The following is a 19,072-nucleotide window of genomic DNA, read 5'->3' as shown; positions in this document are numbered from 1 at the left end:
CCTTCCCCCTTCAAAAAGAAAAAGAAAAAATATAAATAGCATCTATATAAATCCATCAGCAAACTTATCTGTAACAGGGATAACCTAGAAGCTTTCCCAAGAAAAATAGATTTCTATTATAAGCACATTATTCAATATCATACTAGAAATGCTAGCTATAATAACAAAAAGAAGAAAAAGAAATTTAAGGAAATAGAATAGGCAATGAGGAAACAAAACTATCACTCTTTGCAGATGATATAATGGTATACTTATAGAATCAACTACAAACTACTGGAAATAATTAAAATCTTGAGCAAAGTTGCAGAATATAAAATAAGCACACATACATCATTAGCATTTCTATATACAATATTACCAATAAAGTCCAGAGGAATAGATAGAAAGACAAATGTAATTTAAAATAACTTCAGGATATACAAAAATACTTTGAAGGAGTTCACCTGCCAAGAGAAATGCAGGAACCATTTGAACACAATTTCAAAACACTTTTCACCTAAAGGCAGATCTAAACAATTTGAAAAACCTTCATTGCTCATGAGCAGACTGAGTCAATATAATAATAATGACAATGCTCCCTAAAATATTTTACTTATTGAATGCAATACCAAAAAGAAAAAAAAAGACCTGACAAAATTTATAGATCTAGTTTAGGAAAAAAATTTCATCTGAAAAAAACAAAAATTCAACAACATCAAGAAAATCAATGAAAAAAAATAAAGTAAAATATTCTAGACACATGTACCTGATTTCAAACTATATTATAAAGTGTTAATCATGAAATCATCAAAATAATCTGGTACTGCTAAAGAGAATTACTCTGGATAATTGGAAAGAAGTTGGGCAGAAAATATGTCTGGGCCAACATCTCCCACCATATTTGAGGTCACACCAAGTTATGGTCAAAATGGGTAAGGGATTTAAACATAAAATGTGGTGTCATAAGCAAATTAGGGGAGTGTGTAACAACTTATCGATTAGATCTATGGATAACAGAAGAATTTATGACTAAACAGGAATTACAAAACATTCCAGTAAAATGGATAATTTTGATGACATTATATTACAAACGTTTTGAACACACAAAACCAATGCAGCCAAGATTAGAAACAAAGGAGGAAAAATAGGGCAATTTTTTATTCAGCAAGTTTCTCTGGAAAAGGCTTGATTTCTCAAATACAGAAGTGATTCAAATTTATAAGATTACAAGTTATCCCCCCTGAATTGATAGATGGTTAAAATTTATGAACAGGCAGTTTCCAGATTAAGAAATAAAAATTATTTATAGCCATATGAAAAATCTAAATCACTCTTGATTAAAGACATGCACATTAAAACAAGTCTAAGGTATCATCACACAACTCATATTGGCTAATGTGATAGGAAAGGAGAATGTCGAATGTTGAAGGGAATGTGGAAAAATTAGGAAACAAGCACTGTTGGTGGGGATGTAAATTGATCCAATCATTCTGGAGAGTAACTTGGAACTATTCCCAAAGGGTAATAAAATGTTGTATTATCTTTGACCCAGTAATACCAATACTAGGTCTTTATCCCAAAGTGATAAAAGAAAAAGGGAAATGACCTATATATACAAAATTATTTACAGCAGCTCTTTATGTGCTGGCAAAGAATTAGAAAGTGATAGGAACATCCGTAAATTGAAGAATGGTCCAATAAGTTGTGATACGTGATTTTAATGGAATACTATTGTGCAATAATAAATGACAAGCATGATGGTTTCAGTAAAACATGGGAAAATTTAAATGAATTTATGCAAAGTGAAGTGAGCAGAAACATAAGAATATTGTACTGTAAACAATAACAACAATATTGTATGATGATCAACCATGAATGACTTAACTACTCTCCTCAATATAAGGCTCCAAGACAATTCTAAACTACTTATGATGACAAAGGCTATCTACCTCTGGAGAAAGAACTGATAAATTCTGAATGTAGATTTTAATTTTTTAATATTTTTTGTCTTGAATTACTGTACACCTATAATCTAATGTTCATAGTAAATTGCTTCCCTTTTCATGAATTAAATAGGGGATAAAGGACAGGACTGACTGGAATTGAATTTTTATCTTAAAATTGTTTTTACATGTAATTAAAAACTAAAGAAAATATCTTCATGGTTTGTCTCATACTTTGTTTTTTTTAATGTTAAACTGGCTTTTATAGTGGATGATATAAGTACTATGACATATTGGATAGAGATGTAACCTCAAAGCCAGGAAGACTTGGGTTCAGTTCCTGCATCTGACATGTTTATGTGATGTAGGGCAAGTCAATGAAACTCTCAATGGTCTAGGCAATCTCTAAAACTCTAAGTTGAAGGGAACCTGCTGATGGCAGAGAAAGCTTCCTTACTTAGGAATTCTATATACCAATGAAGTTGTAAGTTCAGCCCCCCTTATTCACCTGTAATATTCTAGTATAGTCAATAGTTATTGGAAAAAAATAATGCTTTTATTATATTCTCTACTTTTATAAACAATTCTACTTTGATAGATTACAGGGAACCTCAAGCCTGACCCAAGTTAGACTGATCACCTGAAATCTCATCATCAAGCTAATTGACTCAATACCTCAATCACTTCAGTCAATTCACCTTCTCTCTCTTATTGGAAGGCTGGAAGATACAGTAATAAACTTTCACAAACTTTCTTTATACATGGCTAGAATCTGAACTTTCCAGGTAACTCTACTGTCTATCAGAAGTTCCGCTTTGTTTTGGATCAAAGAAACATCATGTCCTTGTGCTAGGTGGCCTTTAATGGCCTCCTTAATCTGCTAAAACTTTTCAACTACATTTTGGGTTTTGTCTTCTAATGTTTTGCCTCCTTAAGACCAAGGAATGTCTTCTTATATTATTTGTATCTTCAGTACAGTGGAAGAAACACATTAGATATTTAATAAATGCTTACTGAAATCAATATTCTTAAATCTAGTTTCAGTAGTAGGATATTTTATTTGGAGTGTATCCCTTGTCTTCTTTCCCCTTCCTTTTCCTCTCCTCCTCTGTAATTACTACAGAATTGTGTACTTCCTTTACAAACACAGATCATATTTCTTCTACAAATTATTAGTGCATTCTCACCAAAAGTTGTTGTTGCTGAAAAATTCATGTTTGTGTAGATAATCTTCTTTGAACTTAACTAAGCAGGCCCTTGGACAACAGACATAGAGTCTGTTGCCAGTTGAATTATCACTTCTTGTTAGAAACTATTGTACCTAATACTTCACTGGCAAAGGCTTCAAGAGTTCAGGATATTTTTCATTCATTGTGAAAGCAGAATAAATTTGAGTGAAGGAAAATATTTAGTTTTATTCAAGAACCAATTTTTTTAAAGCTACCAGTGTATGTTGGGCACTGTGCTTGGCACTGGGAATACAAAGACACAAAGGAACCTATATGGTGTTTAAAATATGTATATAGATCCACATAAATCCATAATACATACTTATACATATATAGATGTTTATTATGATTTGAGATATTGCTAAACTCATGAACATCTGAACCTGGTGAAATATTAATTGACCATTAAATTAAAATTATTATTGATAAATGTACCTTAAACAAAATAACATAAATGTTGAAATTTTGACTGATGTTGCCTATCTGCAATTTTTACTCTACAAAAATCATATACCAAGCACGAGTTATTACAGAGGTCAATGAGTGACCCTGTGAATTAATATATTTACTACAATTGTAATATTTCTCACTTTTGGACTATTGGGATTATCTCTCTCTCTCTCTCCATATATATGCATATGGGGTGATTTTTAAAGTGAGAATTTCCCATTTCAAAGCACTGATAAATATTCAGAACATCTCATTTACCATGTATCAATTCTTAGCTAAGTATTGATGTCTATACTTAATTTTCAGAAAATGTACACTTAATTCCTTATTTTAGACCACTTTTTTTCCTGGTGACTAATCTTTTCATTTTCATTGCAGAGCTAATTAAATGAGCAACACATAAGTGACTTTGGTCTTCAGTAACAATTAAGGAATGTTTTAGAAGTTGATAGAAGACCATTTAAAAAAAATACATACTCCAGGCACCTAGATGGCACAGTGAATAGAGCACCAGCCCTGGAGTCAGGAAGACCTGAGTTCAAATCCAGCCTCAGACACTTGATACTTAACTAGCTCTGTGACCTTGGGAAAATCAGTCACAGTTATCAGAAACAATGCAAATGCAACCATGCAAGTAGTAGTAGATAGCACATTGTCTTCCTGGCTAAGTAACACATCAAAATCTAGGAGTCAGACATGAAATGTTCTGGATATGTCACGTGTTGCACTTAGGACTACATTTTGCATCTCTGATTCTGAAAGGATCAATGAATTACTTAATTGGAGGCCTAACATGATTATCCCACTAATCTATGATTTTGTGAAACCTTTGCAATAACACATGGTTAAAGTAATTAATGCCCTTGAAATGGGAACAAAGTCAAATTTAGGAGGAAAAAAAGGTTTTACTCTTCTCTAACTGATAAATAGAATCAAATAGTGAGCACTATAATTCAAAAAAAAAAATTTCATTAGCGTTACATCTTCCTTTATTAACTCATGTGTAGAGAATTAAAAAAAAAAACTTTTGCATGTCATTCAACAATTATCTATTCAACATTTACTATGTGCCAGCCACTGGCCAAATGCTGAAAAAACAAGGAAAATCAAAAATGTGATACCTTCCTTCAAGGAGCTTCCCCCATATGTAAATAACTAGATAAAGATAAAAGATAAATTCAAAGTATATAAAAGTTATCTGAGAAGGGAAGTACTAACAAATAAGAGGACTGTGAGTTTGGTGGACTGGAAAGGCAAGATTGAATCTGTCTCTTGAAGAAGGCAAGAAAAACTAAGATGTAGAGGAGTGTGTTGGGGGAAAGGTGGAGAGAGAGGGAAGTTGAACATTAATTCTGCCCCACTTCCTCATACATTCACAAACACTTTTTTTCCTTTTTGTTCCATTGTAAAATTTGCTTCTATTTGATATTTCCTTCTCTCTTGCTTATTTCAGTTATTGCCATGTTTCAGTTTATTTCTGAGGTTACAACGCACAAGGTAGAGTGAGGGAAATGTGAAATACCATTGTCAAATGGATTTGTTTCGGTTAGCCAACCTGCCCTGAATTCTGAATCTTTTAAAAAGGGCAATGCTTCAAGCTGATCTCACCATTCCATATTATGGCACACCTGTTGGACCCTCCCCTTTGTGGAAGTTACTTTCTCTAGATCAATTCCATTTTTAAAAATCTGTTTAATAGATGCTAGATTTATGACTTCTAGAAATAAGATGCATTATTCTGTATTATGTGAATCAAATAAAAATGGAATGGAGGAGATGACTTTAATTATAGTTTATTCCAGTCCTGCTTATGTCCATAATCTTTTGTTCAGCCCTGTCAGAAGTAATATGTCACTAATATCCTTACTTACAATGTGTGTTCCCTGTAATATGATAGCATGCTTATTCATGTAGTTTTCCAAAAAGTGTTGGAGACTGATTCAATCTCTCCTCACTTCAATCCATCCTGTACACAAGGATCATGGGATGTAGAACCAGAAGTAATTGTTTTTGTTGTTGTTCAATTGTTTCAGTCATGTCCAACTCTTTAGGACCCAATTTTGGGGTTTCTTGGCAAAACTTCTGTAGTGTTTTGCCATTTCCTTCCCCAGCTCATTTTTCAGGTGAGGAAACTGAGGCAAAGAGGGGTTAAATGACTTACCTAGGGTGACATAAGTAGTAAGTGCCTGAGGCCAGATTTGAACTCAGGTTTCCCTCGCGCTTTATCCACTACACCATCTAACTGCTCAGAAATGATCATAGACATCATCTAGTCTAATTTCTTATTTGAACATGTAAGGAAACTGATTTTAGAAAAAATAAAATTTTTTTCTCAAATTCACTAAGATAGTAAGTATGAAAAAAACCTCAAATTCAAAACCAGATCATCATTTACTTGCTGAATGAACCAAGATCACATTGAACTTTTTAATAAACTCATTTCATTGAATCACTACCCATATGAGAAAGCAATTATTCCTGGCATTCCAAGTCCTCAAGAGATTGATTCCAACATATTTGTATAGCGTTACCTTAAGCTAATAATGTGTCAACAAAAAACCCCAATATTTACAAAATATAGATCCCTAGCAGAGGAGAAAAAAATTACATGGGAATAATTTGAGATGCTAACTATCCATATCACCCTCTTTTCTACTGAAGTTGTTCCTATTAATGATGAGCTTCTATTTGACTTTTATTAAAGAACAAAAATCAGATATTTCCCCATCTGTGCAGCAGTGTATAGACTATTAAGTGTAAAAAAAAATCAAAACAAGATAATGTCATGTTGCAGAGCATTTCTATTCAGTATATGATTTGCAGACTAGTATCAGAATCTGGGTATCTCATCAACTAACAGATAACCAATCATTTTGCTACAAATACCATCATGAAAATATCTTGCGAATTCAACCACTTGCAATAGTAATGATAATAATAACATGATTAAGATGCAAAAGTGAAATAAAAAGACCTGCATGGGAATCCATATGACCTCAACCAACAAAAAGTCAAAAGAATTAAAAAATTGGCTGAGATGGGAATTTATTTATAGAAACAGATCGTTATTTAATAACTCAAGAACAGATCCTTGACACCAGAAATTACAGAATGTTTATCTTACAGACTTTGACATCATTGACCAATGAATACTATTGGATGAAGTAATGGAGAGTGATCAATTACTCTAACACTGTAGGTTACAAATGTTTTTCATCTGTTGGATAACTAACAAGATACAATTAGGTGGCTAGAGTGATACTAAACCTATCATACTGGGCTGTAGTGTAAATTCCTGCAATATAAACACAACCCCTTTCTCCACTATAGATGTCCTTGAAATTCCTTTTTTTCACTTAATAGTATTTTTAAATACATGTAAACATAGATTTCAGCATTTCATTTATTAACATTTTGAGTTCCATTTTTTCTCCCTCCTGCCATCCCTTCCCTCCATCCCAAGATTGCAATAACTTTTTTTCTTTTTAAAAAAATTAATGAAATAATCACTTGTTATATTGTGTTTCTACCAAAAGAAAGGAGGTATAGTTCATTCTCTCATCTTCTGGACAAATATGCCATTACAATAATTGAAAATTCATCTTACAATTGTTTCACATTGTCTTTTTACAGGTTCTTCTGCTCCAGAATCCAGTTGGAAGCTTGATTTTACATTGTTTCTGAGGTAAAACTGGCAACTTTCTGAATTCTCTCTGGAGTGTTGACTCTGACCCCTCTATCCTTGGAATTTCAACACATAGGCTGTACTAGAAATAGAGTGATGTTAAAGTAAGACCCACAACTGTTTTGGTGCCATTTTTCTTTCCTTGGTAGCCTGACTCTCCTCCACAGCATATTATCAAATCCATGCTCCACTGGTAACTAGAGCCTTACCTCCCCAGACCCAAGAGATTATTTGAATAAAAATGTAAGTAATTTCTAATATTTCCACTTAACTTTCACTGAATTATCCATTCATATAATTTCCTTTCTTTGGAGTGCATTGATGTGTGTTTTGCTTTGTATATTGTATCTGTGTTACTCGTTTGCATTATGCAAACTTGCAGTACTTCATGTATAGTTACGTGCTTTTAAAATGGAATGAGCCTGAAGGGATTTAATTTTGAGACTGTATTCTTTCTATAAATATTAGCAGGGTGAGATATAAAGAATAATTAGAAAATCCATCAGTTGAGGTTACATTGGCATTTTTATTGTTACAATTCATACTATGTTGCTTAAGAAATGTATTAAGAAACTTTGGTTCAGCCTATCCACATCAATGAAATGAGAGGCTTGTTTTTTTCACATTTGACTTTTACACATGCTGTATTTCATAGCAGGACTCAGATTAGTCAGTTCATTAACACTCAGATATTTGTCACCAGCATATAAATTATGTTTATAAAAAGATCATTTTATGCTGTATTTTAGCTTAAAATAATTATCTTTTGCAATAAAAGTTTGAGTATCTCTTATACATTAAATTATTTTTGTCCTTTTGACATTTGGTACTTACTGGCTAAATATTTCTTTCCATCAAACTCAAGAACTTATTAAGACGTTGAATGTTATGTGATAATCTATCCTGTATCAAATAGAGATGACACTTTTGAGAAATGGCTTTACAGAAATTAAATTATTTAGTTAGAAAGAAATGGACTCATTCTCACAAAAAGGGGGTATTGCAATGCTTATGACTTGGGCTCTGTATTCCAATGGTAAAAAATAACTAAAGAGTTACTATGATTTTTTTTAAGGAAAAATAATAAAGTGGAGGGAAAAACACCATTTGTCATATAAAGCAGGGGTTTGAATTTCAAGATTATTTATTTAAACCATACAGATGAATTATATATTGGTTCAGCTTTCCTTCTCACTTTAACTAAAATCTTATTTACATTTAAGCCTTATCTTTTCTGATTAAGAACAAATCATTGGGAAGATTATTAAGCCTCTCCTGACATTCTAAGAGGAATAAGCTTAACTCAAAGCCACAGGTAAGATACCTGCAGCAGAATTTCTGAGTATTGTTCAGAGTCCAAAAAACAAACAAAAAAAAACATACCAGCATATTTACAGAAATGAGCTGCTAAATATGCATCTAATTCTGTGACATTTAGTTAGATTTATCCAAAGAGCTTGAGACAAATATTTCCAGATTTATTTGTAGTTTTGACTGAAATGAAATGTCTACCTTCCAATTTGGTTATTCCATATTCATGTATCTCTAGTTTAAATCACATCTGCTTTGTTTCTATCACTGATTTTTCTGTGTATGTGGAATAATTAAAGATTAAACATTGAGTATTATTGATCAAAGGGAAGAACAGCTAAAGAAGCAAATGTCACTAAGGGACTCTTCCCTGATTTGAGCAATTGGTACAGAGGTAAAAAAGCATTTACTTTTGCAATTGTTTCAATTTATGGCACAAGCAGATACTTTTTTTTGCTTTTTTTTTTGGAGGGGGAATGAAGGGCAATTGGGGTTAAGTGTCTTGCCCAAGGTCACATGGCTAGTTTTTTATACTGTGTCTGAGGCCAGATTTGAACTCAGGTACTCCTGAATCCAGGGCCAGTGCTCTATTCACTGTGCTACCTAGCCACCCCAACAAGCAAATACTTTTAAGTTCTAAGGTAGCTAATCATTCCATAAGGCTTCATTCACTCCCAATGGAATTCATCTATAAAATAGAAATGTAAAGTTCTAATTTAGAGATTTATATATCGTTCTTTTCCTCATGGTTGGTAACCAATTGTCAATTTTAACTTTAAGCTTGTAAGTATTTGTCTTACGATCCATAAGACAGAAGATTCAGACCTAAAAAAGATCTCAGGGAATACTGCACTCAAAGTCTTCATTTTAAAGTTAAGGTAAGTCCCAGAGATCAAGTAACATAATTAAGATCACACAAGTAGCAAACATCCAAAGTAGGCTTTGAATTCAGGACCTTCATTTCCAGAGTCAGTAGTCTTTCCTACCAAGTTATTCTCTCTTCAGTGTACACTGAAAGTTTCTTACAGTTTAGTGCATTATCCTGATTCCCTTTGTAACTCACTCTTTCTACACAGCACTCCAGGCAGAATGGGGACTCATGGAGCATTATGGATTGACAAGAATGAGTGAACTGCAGGATGACTTTTGCAGGATGTAATTTTCTAAACTGGGTCCGGAGTGAGGAAGGTTGTTTTTTTTTTCCCCCTTTACAATAGACAAGTTCAGTTCAGAAGTCTCTGAAGTGCTTTGCAACCTAGTGAAAGGAGAAGTGAGTGGTACTGGGTTATGACTAACAAAGCATTCTACATTTTGAGAAGTTGTCAAAGGTACTGAAACTGAGCTTAGTTTTGTAAAAACATTGTCACTAACACTGTTCCACTATATCACAAGATGATTGATTTGTATCACATTTTGGGACCAGGAATTTTATTTCCTGTCAGGACCTATCCACTCTGGAAGTAATCTTTCCCTTCTCTGAAAACAAAAATTATTTTACCTTTACCTCTGTATGCACTTAATGTTATTCTATTTTGTTATATTAAGGTGAATTTAATGGAGAAAATGCAAGAAAGATGGGAAAAGGAGAACGATGAAGAAAGATAAAAGGAAAGTGAGTTTTGGGGGGCAGAAATAGAGAACACAAAAGAGCAAAATGGGAGACAGAGAGTACTAGAGGAGACAGCATAAAACTGAGAGAGCAATATCAAGACAAAAAGAGGTATAGACAGAGAGATGAGAGAGAGAGAGAGAGAGACAGAGAGAGAGAGACAGAGACAGAGAGAGACAGAGAGGGAGACAGAGACAGAGAGACAGAGAGAGAGAGAGAATCTTCATTTTAAAGAAAAGGTAAGTCCCAGAGATCAAGTAACATAATTAAGATCACACACAAGTAGCAAACATCCAAAGTAGGCTTTGAATTCAGGACCTTCAATTCAAGAGTCAGTACTCTTTCCTACCAAAAGTAGTAGTAGTTCTAGCAAGACTCGAAGACATAGACATACACAGAGACAGAGAATCTTAGAGACACAGAGAGATAAAAATAGAGAGAGACATAAACAGAGAATAGCATTGTGACTTTAGGATTTTGGAGTCAGGAAAAACACAGTTCATTTTCCATTTCTACTAATGCTAGATTTGTGGTCCTTTGCAAATCACTTAAACTTTCAATACCTAACACAGTTCTCTGAAATTATGAATTGCAGCCAAAAAGATGATCAGCATAAGTGGAAGATTCAAGAAATCATAGGTATAGATTTTCATGTATAGTGGTTCTGTTTGGCGGAATGCAAGTCTACATTGGTAGTTTCACAGAAATAGGAATATCATTTGGAACTTATTCATAATCATACAAGCTAGTAAGTGTGAAGGGAATTACTTGAACCTTGGTCTTCCTGACGTTAATGCAATTCTTCTATCAACCAAACCATCCAGTCTATCTTAAACATAAAGTTGTAATAGATGTGTGTGTGTGTGTGTGTGTGTAATCCCCCTTCTATACCATGAAGTCCTATGACAAAAGAAAAAAGTGATTATAGACACACTCTCGATCCTCTCCTCTATTGCTCTGTCTCATTTTTGTTCTTTTTGTTCTCTACTTCAGTCTCCCTGTCACTTCACTTCCTCTTCTTTCTCCCTAATTCTCCTTCCTTTATCTTTCTTGCTCTTTGTTCATAAAACACAGAATATTACTTTTCTTTATATCTTAGTGTTCTTGAAAGCCAAAGCAGAGGAATACCAGCTCTGTACATGGGCCTGCAAAAATGGAAAAGCTTTGAATACAGGCCCAATAATGGGCTGCTTTATCAGTAGTCCAAGGACTGGTCTAACTTAATCTAGAAAAGCTCTGTAGGTTTGGTACAATGTGACATAATCTTTGGCTCTAGCAGAACACAGGGCATTTCATGTAATAGGCACTAAATTGGTTGAGTTGGATTGTGTTGATAATCTGAAATTGTGGAACCCCAAAATATATGATACACTTCGTATCCTTAAGACTTGCACACAGTGTGCACTCAATAAATATATTTTAACTGGCAATGAAGACATATGAAAAAATCTATGATACTTCAGTCAGCATGAGAGAGAGTATTTTGTCTCAAACCAGTGGGCTCTAGAAGCAACCAGAAAGTGGAACCATGATTTCAAGGGCAGATACTGTCTTTATAACCAGAAAATTTAAAAAGTAAAAATTTATTTTATCTTAAATAAATATAATAATATCATTTACAAAACCCCACCAATGTATTTTCAGGATAAATCAAGATAAATCTACAATATTTGTGTAGAGAATTAACATCCAAACACAATGTCTAAAATTTCCACAGATATCCTAGATTTTTTGTATTTGTAGTCTTCTTTTGCACATGGAGTCTATCACTAATTCTTCCTCCTAACTTTGGAATCTGCTTTAGATGCTCTCATATCAAAGGTGACAGAGTAAAATGTACTTGTAGATGCCGAAGGGAGAAAATCAATAAAAGCAGAAGATTCATCTTTTGTAACTTAGAGAATTAACTTGATGTAGGAATCTTAATAATATTTAAGTAGCAATGTCATTGACCCTAACTTTGATCTTATTCCAATATAGAATTCATGATTTCAGCTTCTTTATTACACTCAACACTCTTGCCTTCAAATGTTTGACTTACTCACCCTGTGGATTGAATTTAATGCCCTCACAAACCTGGAATGCCAAACCACTTCAAGAGTAGTTCACATTAACTTGCCATGTAAAATGGAGTTCAAATTAGGGAAGGTAAAAACTGGCCTAAGAATTTAGGAACAAAGCTACCAATTGAGAAGAATGGGTTTATTCAAGCTTGTTGCTCTCAGAAGTAAAGGCCAAAAAAAGGAGTCTTCAATATCATCTAAAAACAATCATTTAAATATTTCTCTGGGTCCTGATGAAACATCACTTTGCCTCAAGTTTGACAATTTCATACAATTACTAGTTGCTGAAGGCAGACTAGGTATTTGAAGAGCTAGATAAAATGAACTTAATTTCCTGCAGGATAAAATATCACCACTGCTATTAATGAGAACAAAATCATTTCAGTGAAATTTGACTTTATATGATTTCAGTTTTGTCATCTTGGAATTGAAAAAAAAATTTGATTTATGACCAATGATCCAATTTGTTTCCTTGTGGGAGCTTGTTTTATTTATAAAGAAATTTATTTATTTACTAGTTTTGCTGATAGAATGAATTCTCCCACATTCTGTTTTGGCTGAAATAAAAGAATAACCTGAGTTAAAAGGAAAGTCTAGTTCCATGCCAATGAATGAGAAATGTAGACATTTATATCTTTTTAAATGAGATGAAGATTTTTCAAATGGGGGAAAACAAAATTTGGTTTCTAGTTGCCAAATATTATTTTATATTTATGTTGTTTTGTCAAAGATAAGCAAATTTTGTGAAATAAGCACACATTTTTAGTTTTAGTCTATACTTCTATTGGTCAAGGGATCTATGCCACTGATTCAGACAAGCAGTTTGTGAGTAACTTTTAGAGAGTCGTCTGAGTCATTAAGAAGTGAAGCAAATTTCTTACCAATGTCCACAGAATTAGGTTGTACTGGAGGCAAGAATTGAAATCAGTTCTCACTTCAAGGCTAGCCCCTTAGCTACTGTACCATCCTGTCTCTCACTATGAGGTAAAGAGAGCTATAAAATCACAAAACATTTCATTTTGGTTCTATTTTAAAGTGGGTTGCTTTTCTTTGAGTAAGACACATCAGTAGTATCGATTGTTTTATTTACCCCTTTATAAAGCTTTTTTTTTAATTAACCCTTAAAAGAATGATAGGTAAAATGTTAATTTTTAAGGCAGGTGATTGTTAAAGTGGGATAAAATGTTGGACCTGGAGTTAGGAAGACCTGTGTTCAAATCCTTCCTTGGATATTTACTAACTCTATGATCTTGGACAAATCTTTGCAAACCTCAGATTCCTCATCTATAAAATGGGAATAATCAAAGCTCATGGGATTGTTGTGAGGATATATTTGAAAACATTGGCAAAACACTGTAAAATTTAAAGCATTGTATATATTTAGCTATCTGGGAGAGGGGAGATCATTATATGACTCTAAGTATTTTATATTCAAGTATTATGAAAAATAATCATTTGGACTATAAGATATAGAACTAGATGGGACCCTTAGAAGTTATCTAGCACAACTACTGGTTTTATAGATGAGGGAACCAGGATCTGAATTGGTTAAATGTCAAACCGAAGGTCACCCATCTAGCACCTGCCAGAGCATTTATGAACCTAAGGCATCTGAATCCAAGTCTAATTTTCCTTTCACTAGGCCATGAGACAAACATCTAACTGAGATTAGCTTGTCATGATTTCTTATTCAGTTTATCTATATAATAAACATTTATTAAGCTCCTACTACATGTTGGGCACTGTTCTAAGGGCTAAATGAAATAAAATGAAAGTCTCTGCATTTGAGAACATGAGTTTCTATTCTAATATAGCTTGCAAACAACTGTGTACAGTCAAGATAAATACAGTGTAAATGGGAAGTATTATCAGAGGAAAGTTACAAAAACAGAAGATACATACATATACATATATATATAAGTATTATGGAAGCAGGACATACAAACATAAATATGTAACTTTTGTGCAAATGATTAATTCTATTCCTTCATCTTTTGAAAAAAAAGCACTCTCCTGTCAGTAATAAAAATTTATTAAACACCTACTAGGTGCCAGGCATGAGCTAAGTATTGGGGATACAAAGAAAGGTCTTACTCACAAGGAGCTCAAAGTCTAAATGGAGAGAGAAGAGGCAAACAAGAATGTATGAAAAGCCATATGCAAAATAAAGTGGGATAATCAACAAAATGAATATATTAAAATTGAGGGAATTAGGAAAGGGGAGAATAAGCATTTATTAAGTGCTTATTATGTTCTAGGCACCAAGTAATATAATCTCATTTAATCCGTACAACAATTTTGTGAGATGGGATCTATTTTTTCATCATTTTACAGTTGAGGAAACTAAGATATGAAGGTTAAGTGACTTGACCATGGTCATATATAGTTTCTGAGGACAGATTTCTACTCAAGTCTTCTTTAGGTCCACTACACTGTCCAATGAGCCACTTAACTGACACTAAAGGCTTACAGGAAGAGGTAGGATTTTGGCTAGGATTTGGAAGAAAGACAAGAATGAAGCATGAAGACATTTCAGGAATGGGGGACAGTCGATGAAAATGCCTGTATAAAGGACATGGAATGACTTAAGAGAGGGTAGCAAGGAGGCCAGTGCCCAGTGCCCAAATTAAATAAAAGTAGACATCTCAGTCCCCTTAGCACAAGGGGTTGAAGTCAAGTCAGATATTACTAATTCCTTTGATAGAGATTCTTCACATAGTGAGAAGTGCTAAATATGAAGAAAGAAAAGGGAGGGCATTATGAAGTTGGTGACTCTGAATTTACATTTGAAACTTTTTCAGATAGGTAAAGGTGCCCATAGATGAGCAGTCAGTTATTGTAAGTGTTGAGTCTACAAACCTAAATCCAAGGCCAGTACTTTATTTATTGCCCTATACCAGACTGCCTCTCATATTGATTACTGGTCTTGGAGTTAGAAAGGAACTGGGTCCAAGTAATACTAATTGTGTGACCATGGATCAATGATTTTACCTTGTATCACTCCTAGACAACATTGTGAGATTACAATTTGCATATATTTATCAGTATAGGTAATTCCATACTAATAATTTCCTCTAATGACATCACATTTAGATAAACATAAAAAAGCTACAAAAGTTTTCTAATTTATTTTGTGTAATAAATATGGATGTGTGAGCATCAGACCTGCCTTGTTTTCCCCTCTTCCACTCCTTACCTGTCAGGTCTCAGTTTAACTTGAGGCAACGCCCTAACTTAAAAAAAGCCAAGATCTTCCATTGCATCCAGAGTGATCTCCAGTTATCCTGATGTATATCCCACCACTGGAGCCAAATGGCTCCAGAGAAGAAAGTGAGGCTGGTGACAGCACAGCCCTCCCTTACTTAAATCCAATTCACTTGCGTATCATGGCATCATCTCTCTGATGTCATGGTCTTCTTTGAGATTGAAGAACAAATAACAACCTTGCCTATTCATTTAATTCACAGAGAACACCATGACTTTAATCACAGAAACTTTGAAACTGACAAACCAAAAATTCTTCTGAATTGAGAAAAGGAAAAGTTGTAGTATTGTTGCAAAAAGTGGTATATGTTCAATTAAGGATTTATTGCATTTACTTCAGACATATCATGAGATTTTCTTCCTGGACATTCAGAATCTGTGCCTCATTCAACTCAAGAGCAAAGACTGAATCATACAGACAGGATACCATAAGCATATTCATCCATCTATTCATATAGTAAAAAAGTGCTCACCAATTATATAGTTACTATATGCCTAGCAATGGCCTAGAAACTGGGGATAGAGAGATAAAAATGTAATAGTAATGGAAATTAAAGATCCCACTGTATTGGCTTGGTTTTCAGATTGATTGTATTAAAACCCAGAGTTTGTGAATCCCACTTGTGGTATGGGCTTTTTGATATGAAAAGAGAGGGCTAAACTGGGAGTAGCTGGTGACATGAATTTAGAGAGGCACAAGTGTAGAGATAGAGAGGCAGAAGATTTTTTTTGGAAGCAGCATCATGGAGGCAGAGAGATTGAGAGGATTTTTGAGGGCCAGTTCGTACTGCCCAGGATTTTGAGAGCTGACACCCAGAGCTGCCAAGGACTGAGGAAAGATGGCTGTTAGGCTCATACTTTGTCTGTCTGTTTTGATGTTGTTTTGCCAGATTCTTCCACTGGTGAAGGACAGTCTTGTTGTTGCAGAGGTCCTGGAACCTTGCTGTTGGTTCAGAAGCCTTTAAGAATGATTTTCTTGTTGTATGTTTACAGAAATCCTGGAAGAGGGTTTTGCTAATGTTTTCAGGGGTCCTAGGACTGTTCTGCAGACAGAGAATGAATTAATGAGGACATTGGCAATATATCTTGTGGCCTTGCTAAGCTTTGTCTCCCCAGGAACAAAGATTGCTGAGAATTTGCCTCAGGTCAAGATGAAGAAAAGACTTCTCTTTGGGTATTAAATGCTGTGCTTAAGTTTGTTGTAACTCTGGGGTAGATGGCCTTTTCAGTTGTGATCTAGGGGTGAGAAACTTTTGACTCTTTTGTGCTCTGTGACTATTCTCCATTTGAAAAGAGGGACTTTGTGATTGACTAAATGAATGTAATGTCCAGGGGTGGAGTAGTACTTGGAAATTATTGAATTATACTTGGTGAATGCTCTATTTTTAATTATGCTATATTTTTATTTTCTCTGTTCTTAATTCATCATTGAATAAAATGGAGAGCAGTTATGCGGGTATTTTGAACCCTGGGAAGTTGCCTTTGCTTGGCATTACAAAAAATGAAACTGTCCTTTCCCAGATGATGTTACTTTCCATAGATGCATGGGTAAGGTTGAGAGAGGGAGGCACATATTTGCTGAGTATCTTTTGCCACAATGGCTCATACTCATTCATTATTTTGAATGTATGATCATTAATATTCTCACTTTACTTCCTTATCAGGTCTAAATGATGCAGCCTTGCACCTTTCCAAATTCTAGATAATAGCTCTCCTTTGTCCAGTTTCTATATTTTACAAGCAATAAAAATTATCTGCTGAAAGACCAGTTCATGGTTATTGGAAGTGTTTGGCATTTTTACTTTCAACTCCCTGTGTCACATCCTAAGGGTATTTTGTCTCAATACTAGAGATCATTAAATATTTCAACATTAATTCATGGAGTACTTACCATGTACAAGATCCAATGGGAATGTAAAGACAAAAAAAGATTTTTAATCCTCAAAGATTTTTGTTCTCCCATCTCTCTGCCTTTTTACTGTCTGTCCTGTATACCTGGGATACTCTCCCTCATAATCTCTGTTTCTTAGAAGCCCAAGCTTCCTTCAAAGCCCAGTTCAAGCAACCCTTAACATTGAACATTCCCTCCTCCCCAGAGCTGTTAGTGACTTTGCCTCAAAATTCACCTGAGAGTGATTATGTTTCTATTTAGTACAAAGCTAGATATATACATTACATGCTATATTAGAGAATGTAAGCTCCTTGAGGGAAGTGGCAATTTCCTTTTGCATCCCAGATATCTAACATGTAGTAATAGGTGCTTAATTAATTCTATTAAATCTTTTTAAATAGGTGCATTTCAAAAGAAATTGGTTAATTTCACTGACTTTCCAACTGTTATCCATTTGGTTGGTCCTTTCTCTCCATGTTAGGAATTTTAAAGATTAAATATAATTAAATATAATTAAATTAATAATTTAAAGATTAAATATATTAAAAATAATATCTTATTCATTAATACTTGGGGTATAATGTCACATTTTTGATCATTTTTCTCCCTACCCTTTTATCCATTAAGCCATCCTTTTAAAAAGAAATTAAATTGAAAAAAATAAGAAAAAATCATTCATCAAAACAAGCCAATACCTCATCTATATTTGATGACATATATCTTATTCCCCTCTTCTCTATTCACAGAAAGGAATCTCAAACTGTTTTTCAATTCTTCTCCAAGTTAACTTGATCACAAGAGTTGAAAGCAGTCAGGTTTGTTTATCTGGTAGTTGGGTTTCTTTGTGTTGTTGGGTTTTTTTTTGAAGCTGCATTTTAGAGTAAGCTTTTTCTCTTGGGAATTTCACTAACAATCACTTCTACTCTGTATTGACAAATGACCATGTCAGTAATAGTCACCAGCTGGCATATTCAGAATAGACTCCAAATATAGATAATATCATCATCTACAAATGAATTTGGAGGCTTCATTAGAATTCTGGAATAATCATTATTAGTTTAGCTAAGATTGCAGCATTTAATATTGTAACATTCTAGATAATCAATTATACTTGAATATTTGGGGGATTATTTTGTCATTTTATAAGGGTTTTATTTTTGTGATTTTGAGGATTTTGTTTGTTTTGAGTGTTAGAATCAGAGGAAGCAGGTTCAAATGATCCAACATGTACTGGCTATGTAACTGTGAGCTAGAATCCTTACACCTTCCTATACCTCAGTTTCTTCCCCACTGATCAGACTCTGGGGTCTCTGAAATGCCATCCAGCCCCAAATATTTGATAGTGTGAATTCAAGCCTAATTTATGCTCTCATAAAGTTGACTAAGGCACTGAGATATTAAATGATACATTCATGTTCTCAAAGCCTCTAATATAGAGAGGTAATATTTCAATCTTGACCTCATTAATCTCATTATCCATGATCTATCTGGCCTCTCATATGGAGGAAAAAAACATTTTTAAAATTATGCCTACATTCCAATTTCCTCACTTCATCTTCCTGATCTATTCTTCTATCCCCACATCCCCCATGAAGGAATTCTTCTGATACACTCTAATTTCATACAGTTATATTCCTTTAAAAAAAAT

Source organism: Petaurus breviceps, unplaced genomic scaffold (genome assembly GCF_028583685.1).
Source record: "Petaurus breviceps papuanus isolate PSGF00001 unplaced genomic scaffold, PetGlider_PUasm1.0 174, whole genome shotgun sequence".
NCBI lineage: Eukaryota > Metazoa > Chordata > Mammalia > Diprotodontia > Petauridae > Petaurus > Petaurus breviceps.
Note: the sequence above shows the minus strand (reverse complement) of the source record.